We start from the raw sequence: 19,313 nt of genomic DNA on the forward strand, positions 1-19,313 counted from the left end.
AAGTTTCAGCCGGCATTTTGCGGTTTAATACTTTATTTAGTATCACAGCTCACATAATAAATCTGAGTCAGATACACAAATATTTGTTTTGATGTCAATAATGGGGAACAACATGATTTTTTTTAAAATATAAAGGTCTTGTAAGCACAGTTTTCTTGTGATGCAGATTACTGGTTTGCATATGAGTTTCAGTAAACTATCAGATGTGCTGTAAATGTGCTCATTGACTTCACTAGAGTTCTGCATTAGCATGTTGCTAAGCTAACAATAAAAATGTAAGAAACACCCTGTTAAAAAAACAGCATATGCTGGTTAGATATGTTTTGACACTGGGATGCTGGTTTATGCTGGTCCTTTGCTGGTTTATGCGGGTCCTTTTGCTGGTTTAAACTTGTCCTTTGCTGGTTTATGCTGGTCATGTGCTGGCAAAGGACCAGCATAAACCAGCAAAAGGACCAGCATAAACCAGCATAAACCAGCAAAAGGACCAGCACAAACCAGCAAAAAGACCAGCATAAACCAGCAAAGGACCAGCATAAACCAGCATTCCAGCATCAAAACATACCTAACCAGCATATGCTGGTTTTTCAGCAGGGAAATTGCATTTTCAAATATTAAGCAAAACGGCTATTTTAATTCTGTTTTTTAGCAATACTTTTCAGTACTGACTGAAATATGATATTTACCTCATCCTGGTTTCCTTTTTTTTCGACTGAGCTTGTCGCATTGCATTCTGGGATTGTCTTCTCTATAGGATACGATCATGCAATGCCACTTTTAAAAACTAAAAATCTTAAAGGTAGCTTCATTATGCTTGCATTTGAGGCATTTGTATATAACTCCTTAAAAGTCCATTCAGTAGGTTCTAAGTTAATATTAGCATTGCTATTTTTCACATACTTTAAGCAGCCATACCACAGTGATGTTAGATGCTGTACTGCTATTTATCACGATTAAGCAGGTTTTTCTTTCTCATGAGTTTTACTTTATTAAATTGCACTTAATCTACTGAGGTTTAGAGAAGTCTACCCTTACCTGTCCAACAAAAAAACAAACAAAGAAAAACTAAAGAATTTAATCAAATCTTTCAACCTTTCATTTGCCATACCAATGTTTACATTCATTTACTAAATAACACTAACAGTGTGAGGATTCTCTCTGTCATTTAGTGAAATACAGTGGGTCATATCATTTGAGCATGGAATAATACACTTATTGAGGAGTGACCTATATAATTAAAACCCTTTTTATAGAAAACTACTAAAATCTCATGAGTGATAAGTCCTCATAAAACAATTATGACAAACAACTTTTTAAATTAGCAAACTACTGAATGCACCTTTTAAATTCAGTCTGTACCATGCACTCACTAGGTTATTTGTCACTGAAAAGATGATGTCATGTATTTTGAGTGTTTGAATACTGTTCGCTATTAACTTGCTGAACGTTCAGAAACTTGTGAACAATGCGACCAGATATTAAGAGTACAATATTATATACATACATTATCATAAGATTACCTGGGTATAAATACTCCCTACGCTGAAGAGGGCTTTAGGCTACAAATATTTATTTGCTGCATAACAATGGAAAAATCTCTCTCTCTCTTACTTGGACGCACAGTACAGCTTAACAGAAAAAGCATTTCATTTACATAAAAAAGGTTTTCATTTTCATAATTAGCATACTTTACTGTTTAGTTCCTCAATACATCCTCCTTAGCTCCCCCTGTTATTTATTTTAAATGGTATCCTCCCCAAGAAAGATTAATTGAAGCTGGGATAAAACAAAATGGCTCCCAGGGGGTGGACGACTGTTTGTTATTCATGTTGGTCTGAAAACGGCAACAGTAAATCCTCTAAGTTGTTGTTAAGCTGGGGTATTACCATATGTGTGCCATTTCCACAGAGTGACAGCCCCCTTGGATCAACTGGGGACTATTGATCCTACAACACTCCATTTCAAGTTAATTGTGCTTGAAATGAGGTGCGCACTCTCGAGCATACCTTTGTTTGAAAGGTGGTTATTTATTTTTATTTGGCCGGATGTTGATATCTGGGAAACAGGAAATATTGATATCTGGGAAACAGGAAATATATATATATATATATGTGTGTGTGTGTGTGTGTGTGTGTGTGTGTGTGTGTGTGTGTGTGTGTGTGTGTGAGATGCGATTAGCCTGCTTCAATTTCAAATGTAAACTGTTAGACATTTCAAATGGTTTTTACAGTAACTTACTGTAATTAAGATTTACAATAGCAAACATTATCTTATGTACAGTAGCAAACTGTAAATTACTGTAAAAAATCAATTCACCAGTATACTACTGTAATTCATTCATTTTAATATAGATTTCATTTATTTTATATTGAATTCATTTTATTTTTATCCTACTTTTTTTAATCATTGCATGTATAACACTTAAAAATACAGTCTTCCAATGCTGAAAAAAAGTGCATCTTCACCATTTCTCCTGTCTTAGGACATTTTGCTGTGCATTATGTTGTATTCTCTGGATTTATCCTCACAAAAAATCTTCAGGCAACAGAAACATAATAGGGAAAAAGTACATAGCCACCTGCAAAACCCAGGTGCCGTTCCAAAACATGGCCACCACCTTTGCTCACCATCCACTTTGTTAGTGACAGATATGTATTCCCTGAAAAACAAGAAGTAGAAATGGCACACTTTTCAAAGGCAAATCCCATATAGAATGCACAAACCTCTCAAAACCATAGGTAAGTTGTTCTCTTACAATGAATTATAAGTCTCAGGGTGGCTGGCATGCTTATGTCTTTCTTGATGCTTCATTGCAGTTGCCTTTAAAACACAAATACAAAAAAATGCAGTAAATATTAAATTCCATTAAAATCTATAACAAACTAATTCTAAAACTAGAAAGACAGTTAGCAATAAAACTTGTATAACCTAGCTAACATACAATTTTATTTTCTCAATATAGGCTACTGGCCAACATTAACACCTGAACAAAATTTCACATGAGCTAACTCATTTGTTAATATAAGATAAGTGTTGCTCGTTAAAAATAATTTTAATTCGGAAATTCAATAAGCTGACAAAAGTCGTTTGAAACCACAGCGCAGTTTTACCATACTAAGGGTACTAGGTTAACTGATGTGCAAAAATCTGACAAAACACACAGACAAGCATACACATATTTTACGTTGCTTGCTGGTCTTATTCTCTCATAAGGTGCATCGATACTCAGCGCAGATGTTCTCAGGAACTCCTCCACTCTTGCGGGTTAGTCACTGGGCAAAACCTGTGGCACTGTGGATTTGAATGGTGCGGCGCGACATGACAAAAGACAATATAGAACCCATCATAATCAGTGATACTATCTAGTATCTACAGTGGATGCGGGCAGTAAACTGATGCCCCGGTATATTTCTGACGTACAGTAGTACTCCAAGCGCTCGCTCTGTTTCTGACACAAAGGGCAAAAGTATTTGCCAATCATTACAAGCGATGTAGGCAGTCTCAAGCTGTTGTGGCATTGTAGACACGGTGTAGACACGGTGTAGGGCAAATCTTGCCAATCCAAATGTAAGAAATGAGGAAAATTAAACAACCTCAATGGAATGGCGTCAAGAGCAAATACAGCAATTTAAAAAAAAATTAAATAGGCCTACAGTGAGTCTCTGTATGTGGAGTTTAACGTCACAGAAAATTCCCATGATGCAAAGAGTATCACAGTTGCTTACTGAAAAGGAAATTTGCAGTATTATACTGGTTGATATGCAGTAATTACAGAAATGTTTAACAGTATATCTGCTCTTTGTTGCTCATCTACATCTGTAATAACTTAATTGGCAAAACATGTTATTGCTAAACAGTCACTTTCTACCAGTGGCTAACTACAAAAGGAACATAGTCCAATTACACCTCAAAATGAAAGACATTGTCTATGTACTACCTCACTCATGTTAACTCATTTAACTTCCCAACTTTTGTAGCTTGATTCACAATTTTAAAAAGTTAATGGATAAATAAAATTTGAAATGGCATTTCAGGAAAAACATCCCCTTACTTTGCGATGCAGATAACACACAAGAAATCATTCCCCAACCATAAGGAACAAACAAATTGCACGTAAACCAGACATTTCACTAAGAGGAAGATTCTACCGTTTCTGGGGATTTTCCTCCAGCCGAGTTAAACTTTAATTTCTGATCAGAGTATAATGTGTCTGCAGCTCAAACCCCATGCAGGTGGGTCTGGGACACCACCCAGAGACTGAAAGTCAAAGCTCTATTCGCTGTATAATCTCCGTCATCATTAAGACCAAAGCCGATTAACGTATGCACTGCATGTGAGGCTGCGACTCCTAACAAGGCGTACAGTAACAGGATGCAAAGAAATAAGGCAAAGTACACACTCATTAGTTAAAAAAGGAGAGAGGGAGAGGAAGGGGAAAAACAGGATAAGCTCAGTTACAGAGCAAACAGTGGCACTTGCTTGGATTAGAGTCCTAAGTGGCTGGCGTTTCCTAATCCCCTCTGAGAGATGGCGGTGAATAGAAGGAAAATGAGAGTGGATCTAAGAAAGAGAAATGACAGAATATGACTGGCTCCTACATGATGATCAGGGCTCGTCCTCAGGCGCCTGAGCCCCAAAACACACTTCATTTTCCTGTGCAATTACTGCTGCTCCTCGGGTTGGCAGAAGGTACAGGGGCCCATATTTGAAACAATATTACATCTAAACAAATAAAGGGGAGGTAAAATTAATAATAATATTAAATAGACAAGCATATTGAGATAGGATTTAATTTGCATGCTAGATTATCGTGATACTGGTGGCAGAGTGGCCTCAGGGGCGGTGCTGTTATTAATAGGATCTAGTCTCTTAAAATCCATTAAGTCAATTGAGCGGACCCATATATAATCTGATTTCAAATCCACCATGAAAATGCTTAACCAGTAGCCTCTGCCCCAGGCTGGACTTCTTGCCAGCTGAATTCCATGCCAAGCAAAACGGGTGAGGCAAACCACCCGCAGAGACAAGCCCACACAGAAAAATCCCCATTCACCTCATAAACTCAATAATTGAGTAAATAAATATTATAATTAATATGATTAATTAATATGAATAATTTTAACATAAATAATAATTATAATTATTAATAATAACATTAATCATATTGTTGTTGTTCTTATTATTTATAATAATAATATTATTGTTTTTATTATTATTGTTTTTATTATACTCAATTTAATTAACAACAAAAAGAAGGTATGAAAAACAGCAAGTTATGCATCATTTAATGTGAATCACAAGGGAATCAAAGCCTTAAAAGCCAAAAATGAAATTTTTGTCATCATTTACTCACCCTCATGTTGTTCCAAACTGGTAGCCATCGACTTCCACAGAATAGAAAAATACTATGGATGTCAATGGCTAGCAGCAACTGTTTGTTTACCAGCTACCAACATTCTTCAAAATATCTTTTTTTGTGTGTTCAAAAGAAAATAAAGGTTTGAAACAAGTGGAAGGTGAGTAAATGATCACAGAATTTAAATTTTTGGTTGAACTAACACTTTAAATACACAAATCCTAGATAGTTAAGATGGACAATGACCAAAGACTTTTACACTATCTAGTGTGAAAGGTATAAATGTGTGAAAGCTGGAGCATCTACACCTTCATTTAGTAAGTAACTTGTCAAAGCAACATTTTTAGTGAATAATGGCTTGAATTCAATGTGTTCCTCACATTAAGCTAGTTTACATCTTCAGAAGATTCAAAATATTGTGAAATGAGTTATATAGACAACTTTTATTGTGTTTTTTAATTTTTGTAATTTGACAGTTTGTGTTAGAACTGCTATTGAATGAAAAGACCTGTGTTTAGATTTTGGAACAACATGAGGATGAGTAAATAACAACAGAATTTTCAATGGCAATGTAAAAAATTTAAAACAGGCTCTGTTATTGCTGTCGGTCACATCCCAAAGGCAAGAGATGCAAAGCTGTGTGAGAGATGAACATATCTCTCAGGGCTGTATATGAAAGAAGGTGGAGTGGTTTCTGTTGGCAACTAAATCCCTGTTTGTGAGCTTGGTAAAACACACCGCTGGAGGCACTCGGTTCTATGCCCCCAGCACACATGGCCTGACATGGTCAGGGTCATGCCTGAGTGCCTCGGCCTGCCGTCCTTTTCCAGCCACTCTCCTCTCTCACAGCTGGGGTGGCAAGGGGATAGACAGCTAGAGAGCAGAGCTTCACACCGGCCAGCTGTACAGGGCAGGAGGATGCACCCGCTTTGGGGAAATTCATGTTGTTTATAATTGGGGCCACAACCAGAGGGGGATGAAGAAAAGAGGCAATGAAAGTCAACAAGACAAGACAACGTTAAAGCATTGTATATTTCAGTCTAGACTGCACAGTTTTTTAATTATTAATTTTTATATATTATATTATATTATATTATATTATATTATATTATATTATATTATATTATATTATATTATATTATATTATATTATATTATATTATATTATATTATATTATATGTCCTAAATATGTAGTGAGGTAAAACATAATTGTTTATTAAAGAATTTTACACTTTTTGTGTGTATATTATTATATTGAGTGTGTGTGTATACGAACAATCATTTCATAATTTCTCAACATAATAGATTCAAATCTATAATATTGAATATTTTAAAATGTACTTTTTTAAAGTAAAATATGTATTGTATATAAAATCCTTATATTAATATAATAATAATAACCTAATATTAAATACAAGTTTAAGTATTTAATACTTTTTATATACTAGACAGACAGACAGACAGACAGATAGACAGATAGACAGATAGATAGATAGATAGATAGATAGAATTTAAGTTTTTAAAATGTCTACCAAGTGCTTCCCTCTCCTGTGACACATTATGAACATAACATAGCCTGTCCTAAATTACAACCGTGTTCTTTTCCTATCTGAATCTCATTATCAGATATTGCAAGAGTAAGGTTTGCTAACAGTTCATGCATTAACACACAAGGGAGGGTCAGCGTATACCGGCATTTCAAATACAAATGCTCCCGAGTGCCATGTTGTAGCCACAGTATCTTGAAAAATAAGAGCCGTTTTGTCTGCTTCTTGAAGGAAGCCCCCGCCCGACCCTCCCTCCTGACAGCTGACCATGCTGCAGTTTGCCCATCACTGATTAATAAAATCTCCATTCTCCCGGCCGGCACCCAACCAGTACATACCTTGCCTGTGGATGCTGACAACAACATCAGTGAGTGAACTGTTCAGCATGGACACAATAGCATTAAGTACCGAACAAGGCTCAATGGTGAACACAAGCGCTGATTTCATTTGTAAAACACAGACCACAAAAAAAAAGAACTTAATCGGATGAGGCAATTAGCAGCGTTCTTCCTGAGGACTTTGCTTTGCCCTTAACCTTTACACAACAGTTTATGTCAAAGGATTTGTCACCTCCACTGTGAGGCCGTCTTGGCTTTTCAAAAATACATAATAGGAGGAAAGAAAGGGGGGAAAACTCTTCCAAGCCTCCGCTGAGGATTTGGGCACTTATATAACTCCCAATTATCAAAACTTCTCCAGGCAGCCTTACAGTCCTCTGCACTGTTTATATGACTCACAAAATATCTAATACTCAACTGTGTATAATGCCACTGTGGCCACATGACTGCAGAAAAGGCTCTTGCACTTTCTGCCCCACTGAGTCAGGCATAATAGGTGTCTTGAAGGCTCCAGGCTCAGGCCAGCAACGCTAACAAAGCCTGGGTGGCTTGCAGGGAAGAGCATGTCTTCAAGCAACTTGCCAAAAACTAATTTTCAGGAGCACTCAGGGATTTCCTTAGGATGCTTTGGTGGTGCTACAACATGTCCGGCTTTAGATATCATGGCGCATGAGGGATCTAGGGGTGCATCGCATAAATGACCAAAATAAAAGATGTAAACCTGAAATTTAACAAAAGAAAAATCTAAAATGCGTTCTTTTTTAGAATTTAAAGGAATAGTTCTCTCAAAAACAACAATTTACTGAAAATTCACTCAACCACAGGACATTCAAGCCATAGATGAGCTTTTTTCATCGAAACACATTTGGAGAAACCTTGCATTACACCACTTGCTCACCAGTGGATCCTCTACAGTGAATGGGTGCCGTCAGAATAAGAGTTGAAACAACTGATAAAAGCATCCCAATAATCCACAAGTAAACCACACAACTCTAGGCCATCAAAAAATGTCTTGTGAAGCGAAAAGCTGCATATTTGTAAGAAAGAAATCACTTCTAGCCAAAATATGCGTCCATAATAACCCATAATAATGCTCCTCCATCCCCTGTTGTCCTCTCACATCAAAATCCACTGACTTCTTTAGAATGGTTTTAGTTTGTGAACTGTGCCTATTTCTCTCCTGATTCAGACTAGATGATTTTACACTGGAAAAAGCAATATTCAAGATAGAGGACACATATTTTAGAAGCAACGGTTTGAAGTTCTGAAGTTATGATGACACGTTATTACATACACATAGCTTTTCAATTCACTAGAGTCGTGTTGATTACTTGTGAATTATTGTGATGCTTTTATCAGCTGTTTGTGCTCTAATTCTGATGGCACCCATTCACTGCAGAGGATCCACTGGTGAGTAAGCAATGTAATGCTACATTTCTCCAAATGTGTTCTGATAAACAAACAAAATCATCTACATCTTGAAAGGCCTGTGGGTGAGTATATTCCTTTTTTGGCTAGACTATTTCTTTAATGAAAAGTTAACATTTATATAAAAAAATAATAATAAATTGGTTTGAATTCTATAAATCAGACAACATTTGCACCTGCCTCTGTAGGTCAAATAACACGGTCCCTCTGGATTTAAAACATTCTGTGGAAATCAACAGGGGAAAAAAAATGGGCATTAGCCTCAATGGAGACCGCCCCTATCACTGACCGAATCTTTCACTCTTCCTCTCTCACTCCCTCTCTTTCCCCTTGACTTTTGCTCTCTCTCTTTAGGCCCACATTAATGTACCTGTTTACCTGATGGGTGGTCTTGAGCCTGGCTCAAATAAAGCCCCTTTCCCTGCAGATCTAAGTGTAGAGTAGCTGCTAATCCGATTTCAGGAAACAACCAAGCCGCCCTCCAGCTTCCCAGCTTATTTCTACACCGCCAGGGGAGGAGGTGAGGTGGGGGTGTGAGGGGGGTGCATCATTCAGCAAATATCTGAGCCAGACTTCAGGACCACCTAACCTGTGGCTTTTATTGCCCTCCCCGTAATGAGGAGGGGAATATTACCTTTTCACTGCCTGTGCTTTCTTAACTACGCTCTGCCCTCGTGGGGACATTACAGTGGCCAAATATAAAGCCGGGTTTCATGAAGTCCGGGCTTATCTGGCCTCAGAAAGTATGTGAGACATGCCAGTGAACAAAGGCCCGTCTCTCTGCCAGCAAGCAGGGCGAGGGGATCTCTTTCAGTGGCCACAGATTGCCCTGTGTTCCCTTAATTGACAGACCCTGGCTGGCTGGGACAAAAATGACATGCAGCTGCCCCTGGCCCGGCCTGCACAGGTAGACCACCTTTCAACAGGGAAATTGTCTCCAATCCTCTATTCTGCATGGGGGTCTTATACCTGAGCCTGAAAACCATGGCAGAGAATTTATGAAAGACCAAAAGCAATTAAACATTTTTTTTCTAATCATCAACATTAAAAAAAATAAAAATAATATGAGTAAAAAATTTAAATAGATAAAATAAAAAAAATTAAATAATTAAATAAAAATAATTAAATTGATGCATGACTGACCAAAAATAAAGAAACAAATTTCAAATAAACATTGAAAATAACACAAAATAATATTAAATAAAAATTCAATAAAAATAAATGCACAACTCACCAAAAAAAGAAAGAGATTCATTTATAATCCTCAACAATAAAAAATAAAAATAAAGTAAAATAAAATACAATTTAATTTAATTAAAAAAAAAAAAAAAAAAAAACTAAATTGATTCATGACTGACCAAAAAGCAAAACACATTCATGGATAATCATTAACAAATCAAAAATAAAATAACATAAAAATAATCAAATTTATGCATGACTGATTAAAAAAGCAAAACACTTTCATTAGTAATAATCTATAAATCAAAAATAAAATTAATAAATTAGACAAAATAAGATGAAATAATGAAATGATGTGCATAAATAATGGGATTGTCTATATCTCACTGCATACAGGAACACAGTAGCTCTATATGAAAATGAGGAGGAGGGCTGAAAGGGGTTAACTCTGTTTGAGAAGAACAGATGCAGACTATCTGTCCTCCGGTCTCACTGTGTCTGCCCAGTTTGGGGAAAGCATGGCCTCAACTGGTCAAACATTGGCAATGCAGTTCCTAAAACACTTCCCTCTAAAATATTTCAGTTTAAATCAAGCCATTACATTCATGCCTAAAAATTATTTTAAATGACACTGAAAAATTGTACACCTTGCTTTATTTGAAAATTCAATGAAAAAGTATTTTTCACACTTGAAATGAGCACCATTTCTACACTGCTATAAATTTAATAAATCATACATGTATTCATGCCTTTAATAGCATTAAAATACTGTACTGTTGTGTTTCCATTCTGGCAGGAATCAAGCCCATCGGTGCTACTGACACATTACAGGTTTCAGTCCACACCTCACAGCTCCAGGATAACTCATCTTCAATGTGCACTAAACAGTGAAGAGCTGAACACATCCGCAGACAGATGACACCACCTTGCGTGTGTTTCAGCATGGGCCGGTACATGTGATCGCTGACATACTGTATACGATGGCATCAGAACATGAGGGTGTCACCGCTGATCCCTGATGTACTGTCAGATGTCAACAGACCCCAGGGGCGTCTCTTTCTGCTGGGAATACCACCGACCATACGGCATCTGTCGCTGCCGCTCAAATCGCCGAGTCTCACCCACACCACGCCAGACCCGAGCTACAACACACACCACTGATGGCCAGATTTAACAAGCTATTCGGGCTCATCCACACCCTTACCCATTTTTGTTGCTTACATTTTTTATTATAATCGTTAGAATTTTCTAACATCTGCTTAATAAGCAAAACTGGGTCTGGATGTCACATGGGAAAGATCACAAGGGTTAAGTCAAAACTCAACCTTGTATGTTGGCGTTCAAGTTTTAAAAATACATCTTACCAACAGATCACATTTTTGCTTTAGCTATTTGGTAAACAAGTGAACACAATACCACTGACATTTCTTTCAAACATTTGCTGTTATTAAGTTTTTTGTTTTTGAAAAAGTTTCTTGTACTCTTATGCCCAAGGCTGCATTTATTTAATCAAAAATACAGTTAAACAGTAACACTTTGAAATATTATTACAGTTTGAAATAACTGTTTTCTATTTTAACATTTAAAATGTAATTCATTTCTGTCAACGCAATGCTGAATTTTCACGTCACATGATCCTTCAGAATCATTCTAATATGTTGATATGGTGCTTAAGAAACATGTTGAAAGCAGTTATGTTGCTTAATATCTTCATTTTTGTGAAAACTGTCACATTTCTTCATTATTTTTTTTCACTTTCATTTTTTAAGAATGCTTTGATGAATAGAAAGTTAAATAATATTTAAAAATAAATAATACAAAATAATATTTAAATAAAATTCATATTTCTTTGCATCAATTTAAAGTGTGCTTGCTAAATAAAATTATTAATACCTTTAAAAAAAAATCTTACTGACCCACAAATGTCAACTATATAATGAAGGTATATTTTATAATATTAGAATGTATTTTCAGGACAAGGGTATTTTTCATATTTATAGGTAAGCTGTCACATTTTTAGGTCAATCAATTTTTTGTATAATTTGATTTTTAATAGAATTTTATACTTTGATTTGAATTTGACATAAAAAAAATATTCATACATACAATTTAAAAAAAGACGTTGATATCCTATGATCTATAATCTCCAAAAACCCATCTTTAAACCACTTTATACAACAATTGCTTTCACAAACATGTTTTACTGCTTAAATTTTGTTAAAAAGCCTTGAGGCTATGTACGGTTCCCATTGGGAACAACATTGTTCCCATTGTTAAGTTCCCAACAACTTAGCTCATATAGTGTGACAACAAGGATATACTGGGGCATGTTGTCACAAAGGGTCAATGTGTGTTCAATGAACTGTAGTTTTCTTTCAGAGCAATGCTAAAAAATATATATATGTTTGTAGTCTTTATAATATGTGCCCATACAGAAACTGACTTCGTAAAATAATTTGCCATCAGAAACTGAGCACTGAGCAAAAAGTGCCCCAGCTTCCCCACTGCAAAAACTAAAGTTAATTCTAGAACAAATTCTCTCAATACAAATGTTCTTTGAGATATAGAAAAACAGGTATAGGTGAAGGTAAAGACAGATATAGGTGAAGGTAAAGAGGCCCACACGGCAGAGGTAACTCCAGATGGAAAGAGAGAATAAGAGAGATAAAAGACTCCCATCTCGGCCCTGCTTCACTGTTACCTGAGGAACACCACTGAAGTCTATAAAAGCCCTCTTGTGTCTGTCAGAGCTCTTTCACTGCTCTCTTTGATGGCCCATCACTCTAGCATTGCTCAGAGATGACCTTGATCCCACACTTACTCCACCTCCCATAAACGCTCAGCCACTTAACAGCCCACAAATCTAAATAACACATGGCTTTGAATGTAAAGAGACATTTTCTCTGGTACCCAAGTGTCTGCACGGCCACTTTGGGTAGGAGTTGTCTTTACCTGTGTCTGGAAATTACAACACCTTGATAAATACTCTGTAAATCAAATAATTAAACATTTTACACAGTGGGCAGATGAGAAAACAAAACAATATATTGAAACTTGGAGTATCTATTGTTACTATTGTTTTTAAACATTCATAGGCTTGCATGTTAAAGTCCAAATGCTTTATTAGTAACATCCAAATTTGAATTTAACTCAGTAAAAAACTACCTCAGTAATTTTATACATAAATATATATATATATATATATATATATATATATATATATATATATATATATATTTTTTTTTTTTTATTATTTTTTTTTAATAGAAAAAAACAATCAAATAAAACACCAGTCTTTCTCATGCTGTTCCCCTAACCAAGACTTCAGTTCAAGATATTGTCTGAGGACCATGTCTGTTTTAAAACAACTTGTTTTCTTTGCTTTTGTTCTCCAAAATGTTGAGGAAGGCTGAGATGGAGAGGTGGAGATCTCCAGAGTGAGCAGTGGGTATAAATGACCTCTCCACCGGCTCCTGAGGAACACTCAAAGAAGCGAGTCTCGTCTCAAGCACATAAAATGTTATTGTGTGCTCAGTGGAGCTGTAACCAGGGCACCAACAATAGCCATCACCACTAAAGAGCTTTTTGGCTCCAGTGGGGAGTTAATGAAACTAAAAGAAAACAACACTAATACTAGCGCTGGTGCCCAAAATGGCCTTGACAATTAGGAGTCCGCTTGACTCAGAAATGTTGCAGGGCAAATGCCTCTTTGTAGGAAAAAGATGACAAATTCGCAACCCAACTGACATATTTATGCTTTTGATATACAACATCTGAAATGTTTCCAACACCAAACATTTATTTAGAAAATTGAACAGATATTTTTTTTCTTTGTAAAATAAGTACTGTGGAGCATGGACACTTTGCACTGTAAAACATTTAATATATCATGTATATGTTTGATATATTTAAAGTATAATACATTTGGAGGATTTGCTAAAGTCCATATTATATCCATATTAACAGTAGCAATCGATATACAATCTTATATTTCCTAAAAAAATTATAATATCTTTTAACTGCATGGATTAGACATTTTGAGGAAGTATGAAGAATATCAGTTGTTGCTTTTGTCAATTAATAATTCATATTTTAAAATATAATTCCACTGAAATTGTTTATTTTTCATCAGGAAAATGTTTGCTAGCTCAGTAAATCAAATAAAAAAGGTCAATCTTTATATCAGTACATCACTGCAAATGTATTTCCTGGTATCAGCTCTTAATGGCTTCCTCATTTCAGCAAACCTCACACACAAAACATCCAACATCAGATATATTTGTAGACTAAATCTTGAAATGTCTTGCATGTTAATATGTATTGCATTTTAATTAGTGCTGTCAAATGATTAATTGAGATTAATCGCATCCAAAATAAAAGTTTTTGTTTACATAATTTATGTGTGTGTATTGTGTATATTTATTATGTATACATAAATACACACACATGCATGTATATATTTAAGCAAAATATGATCCTTTTATGTATGATATAAATTATATGAATATAAATATATACATGTAAATATTTTCAAAATATATGCTGTATGTGTGTGTATTTATATATACATAATAACTATACACAATACACACACATATATTATGCAAACAAACACTTTTATATTGGATGCAATTAATCACAATTAATCGTTTTAGAGCAGTCATTTTAATACTCAAATTTCAACTCTATTGCAGTCTTCTAAAGGGCACAAAACATTGACCATCGACAGTGAACAAAAAGCTCAACGTATCATGCATTAAAAACAAATATGGATTCAATGTGCTTGGCTGGCATGACAATTTTCACACAAGAGCTTAAAACACAGCAAGTGTTTCACACTTCTCGTTTACACTCTAAAATCACTCCAGGTTTTGTGTTATAAGCAATATGCTGACAGTGCATATAGCATACACTGAGCTATGTCCAAACTCATAGATGCAAACATCCAAAAATGATCATTTAAAATTGATTCCTCAAAGAATTAAGTATTAATCCCCAAAATTTATGAGCAGAGAGTGAAATACAGTTCGATCATCACCTTTACATAAAAACCATGAAGTGCAGCAACTCATCCACAGCATATTTGAGTATAAGTGCACAACGACAAGAATCAACAAGAATCCACACACTCAAGCATTACAGAGTGTTATTGCTATTCTCATCGCTGTAATTTCCCAACTGCTGGCCACTGATTGCCTTTCAGCCCAGAGGTGAATATTACATGCTCACTTAGCACCTGAGATCAGACAGGCCGCCGTGTGTCTTCCCCTCCACTGGGTACTTGGCAAAGCAAAACTCTGTGAACATAGAACAAACTACACCTCATGCACCTCAGACAACCACATCTGTGATCAGAACAGATAAACATGTATATTCGTGCAGTATGTCTGGGTGTAGATGTGTGCCTTACATCCACACTCACAACTGAACTGCATGTAAAATTATTATTATGTAACTTTTATTTCTGAGCTGTTATAGAATTTTATTTGAAATAAAATAATTTACACTGTCGTTCAAAAGTTTGGAATAAGTTTTATTACATTTTTTGAAAAAGATATTAATATTTTTATTCACCAAGGATGCAAAGTTCTCACAAAGAAGAGAAACAGTTCAGCACAGTCTTTTACAACATTGATAATAATACAAAATGTTTATTAAGCTCCAAATCATCATATCAGAATGATTTCTGAAGGATCATGTGACACTGAAGACTGGAGTAATGACTGCTGATAATTCAGTTTTGCCAAACCAGGAATGAAGAAGATCTAAAATATATTACAATAGAAAATCTTTTTTTTTTTTTTAATGCAGGCTTAAAATTTCAGAATTACTGTTTTTACTGTATTTTTTGATTAAATAAATGCAGCCTTGGTGAGCATAAGAGACTTATCTTCAAATTATTTTTTTAAAAATGTATTGACTGCAAGCTAATCAAATTAATCACATATTAATATTTATTGAGAAAAGACCCAAAGTCCCAAAACATTTGATTATTGTACCAGAATAAATTATTGAAGATATAAGTTTATATGTTGTAGTTTTATTTCTATACGATTAACTTATATTTGGTTTAACAAGTTGTTGGTTTATGTACACATACAGATTGATTTGCATCTCATCATTTGCTCCATGGGCACCTTATTTTTAGGACGCCATGTCAAATTAAAAGTAGTTACTTTGAAAAACACTTTTCAAGATCCTTGCATTCTGCATTCTGACTTGCAAAATACTTCACTATTGAATAACAGAAATATTGTAGTCAATTAACAAATAATTGTGTACATTTCTTGATCACGTTATTTCCAAATTAAATGACAACCCAATATGTAACTGACCCCTTTAACCATCAACATTTGTAAAATATTTTGAAACGGACACAAAAGAAGACCAATATTAAGATTTCCATTTCTGTCATTTAACTCAAGGACAAATAAGAGCAACAATCACTTCTCCTTCAGTGTGAGTTGAATGCATTAGAAAAGTCAATGTGGCTGAGAGGTGTTTTGTGTATTCACAAGCAGCGGAGGACTTAACCCTGCTATAGAAGGGTGAGAATACAATAGCTAAGGCACCAGGGGTCTGAAACCATACACTTTAATAAAGTCACCAACGGCTAAATGAGGAGCTGCTATCGCACTCACATTACCAACAACAAGGGCCACACTATGCCTCAAGGGGTTTTGTTTTCCACAAATATGCTAAGCTAATGCAGACCCAAAAACACAGAAACCTGATCACAACTCAAGGCTAAGGTTGTTCAGGTTTTAGCTGGTGTAAAGGGGTTTTGTACAAGCAACACCAAGAGCTTAGTTGTGGACCGAAGTTGTGGAACTTGAGCTTTTTAAAAAAAAAAAAAAAATATCTCAGCATGCTAATTCATGAAACAAAGCAAGCCGCTCGGCTCTGTTCTTAGCTCTGCATCGATGGCCTTCTTGCTCCATGTTGGCGCTGGGCGGCACACTACCTGATGGCTATCCCCAGGCCTGTGTTTGAGCGCTAAATAAATTGTTATCTAGTGTGGTTTTTGTCATTTCTGGTTTGGTGCCAGGAACATCCCTCCCAGCCACCTGTCTTTAGATAGAGAAAGAGAGAGAGAGAGAGAGAGAGAGCAGGGCAAGGGAGAGAGGTAAACTTTGGAGAGACTCTTTTGGGCCTCCCATTTGGACACGGGAGAGGTCGTAACCTCCCTCTTTATTTTTCCCAAGGCTGTTGGGCTAATGAAGTAACAACAAACTGGGCCGGTGGCTAATTTGGAGTGGCATTTCCTGGCCCCTCTTGGCCCACAGAGATGTGTTTCATTTTCTCTTATCAGTGCTTCAGTCATGTGGCTTTCCGCATGGACGCCCCTGTCTCCCCCCATCGCTGGCCTAATGGAAACTTCGTTAATGTCATTAATCTGCCGACTAGGACATGCACTAAACACACATCAGCCTGTTTGTACCAGAAAACACCAGAGGGCTGTTTAGACTTGAGCTTCACGTGGAAAAATGACAATAAGAAAATTTCATCATCTTTATTTGTTTGTGCAGCAGCCATTTTTGGAGACAAGTGGGTTCACAAATCACGAGTCACGTTTGGTGCCCTACAGTTCAACCTAAGAAAAAAACATCAGAGAAGGTAAAATCCATGCTATTACATATAAACACATATTTATTACTAATTCCCTCAGCTGTAAAATTCCTAAACTAGGGTGCCCGAATTCATTTTTTCAGCTGTAACCCTTAGACGTAGCCCCAGGATTTTACATTAAATTATACTTTTATATTTACATTAATATTTCAACAGTTTAGGTTTATTCTTTATAAGAACTAACACTACAAATTACAATACAAATGGTTACATTTGAAATGTTCAAATTCTTAAGCTTTTATTTTGGCAGAATATTGGTGAAATTCTGTAAATAAAGTGAAACTAGCACACATTCTGTTCCCAAACGCATGTTAAAATACTGTTTTTGACAATCCTGTTTTAGGAATAGTTCACCAAAAAATGAAAGTTTTGTCATCATTTAGTCACTTTTGTGTTGTTTCAAACTTTTAGGACTCATTTTCTTCAGTAGAACTCAAAAGAAGGTATTTTTAGGAATATTATGGGCGTACAATGAAGTTCAACGGATCCAAAACAAGCACTGGACCCCACTGGTTTTCACAGTATTGGGTGAAAAAAAAAATACACTGAGATGTTTTTAAAAAATATCTTCTGTTGTGAACCACTGAAGAAACGCTACACAACATGAGTGTAAGTTCATAACGCAAGAACTTTCATTTTTTGGTGAACTATCCCTTTAACTAGCTTCTGATTCATCTCGGGGTCCGAGCGCTTCACTGTCATGCCCGACTCACGCATACAAAGAGAGACGCTCCCTCCCCTGGTCATATTAAAACAGAGGGCTCGCTTAATGCCACCTTAATAACGAGTCAGGTGACTAATTAAGAGGCTTCATTCACACATTCCCTCAACTCCATGAATGGACACTCTTAGACTGACATGTCATATAGTTCCATTCATCGTGAGCGAAAACCTGAGGGGGAGCAGAGCTCAGCTGGGAGGGATGGGTAACCGAGGGGACATTTTCTTTTGTGTGGCTCTAAGCTTCTGGGGCCAAATGCCAGCGGGTTAACCCCTGCACTGGCTGCCCATGTGTTTCTCCTTCCTCCCAAACGGAGTAATTAGGAAGATCTTAATGGGTTTCCAGGTTTATAAGTGGCCAAGAAAACCTTCAAATGTCACTTTAATTAAAGGGGATTCCACAGACAGCTTGTGTGGTAATGTCAACCGCTCGAAAAAATCCTTGTTTGGGAAGGAGGAGTAGAACGGGCCAAGTCTTGAATGCACACAAAGAAACGTGAAGTTCTAAATGGCAGCTGTCTAGACGTGTGGTCAGAGACAAAATAGATCATTTGACCTCGACCAAACATTAAACTGACAGCGATTATCTGCTTATAAATGCCACACATGTGTATACGAGACCCTTCCTTTCATATCAGCGGCAGCAATCCGACTCCCCAAAAGCCGTCCCATTGAAAACGCACCCTCCCAAATTATTTTGGGGGATGAATTTATTCCTGGCATATCCTATGCTCGTTCATGCAGGATATAAAATCCTAGATTATTTCTTGCTTGGTTAACCTGCATCCGGTCGCCTCGTTCACAAAACCACTCTAATGTTGCCATTAGTTATGCTTCTACGGTGGCCAAAAGATGAATCCTGAGGTCTCTGCATTCAATAAATGTGTACATGAATGGTGGAGGAAGATAAAATATATCTCCCAGATAGAGAAGGGGCCAGTTCATTGCTGGAACGTCAGAGGGAGAGATAATTAATCAATATGAAAATGACATGGGCCTCACTGAAAATCCGAAGCATGTAAAAGCCTTTCTGATCTGCCTTTTTCACCTTGAGGAAGCTTCAATATTAATTATCTTTGAGAAAAACAACGAAAATTGTAATACTGTGACACAAGA

At 36.2% G+C, this 19,313-nt stretch overlaps 1 long non-coding RNA gene across 1 annotated transcript in view; it reads right to left on the reverse strand.

Moving 5' to 3' along the window:
* Nucleotides 1-2,256: 2,256 nt before the first annotated feature.
* LOC122139444 overlaps nucleotides 2,257-19,313 on the reverse strand; it is a 29,144-nt gene continuing 12,087 nt past the window's right edge. Inside the window, exons 2-3 of the long non-coding RNA XR_006156301.1 lie at nucleotides 2,756-2,820; nucleotides 2,257-2,659 (exon numbers count right to left, since the gene is read on the reverse strand). This is a non-coding gene — a long non-coding RNA (uncharacterized LOC122139444). The remainder of the gene's footprint in view (nucleotides 2,660-2,755; nucleotides 2,821-19,313) is intronic.

The sequence above is a fragment of the Cyprinus carpio genome, chromosome B13, assembly GCF_018340385.1.
Source record: "Cyprinus carpio isolate SPL01 chromosome B13, ASM1834038v1, whole genome shotgun sequence".
Classification (NCBI taxonomy): domain Eukaryota; kingdom Metazoa; phylum Chordata; class Actinopteri; order Cypriniformes; family Cyprinidae; genus Cyprinus; species Cyprinus carpio.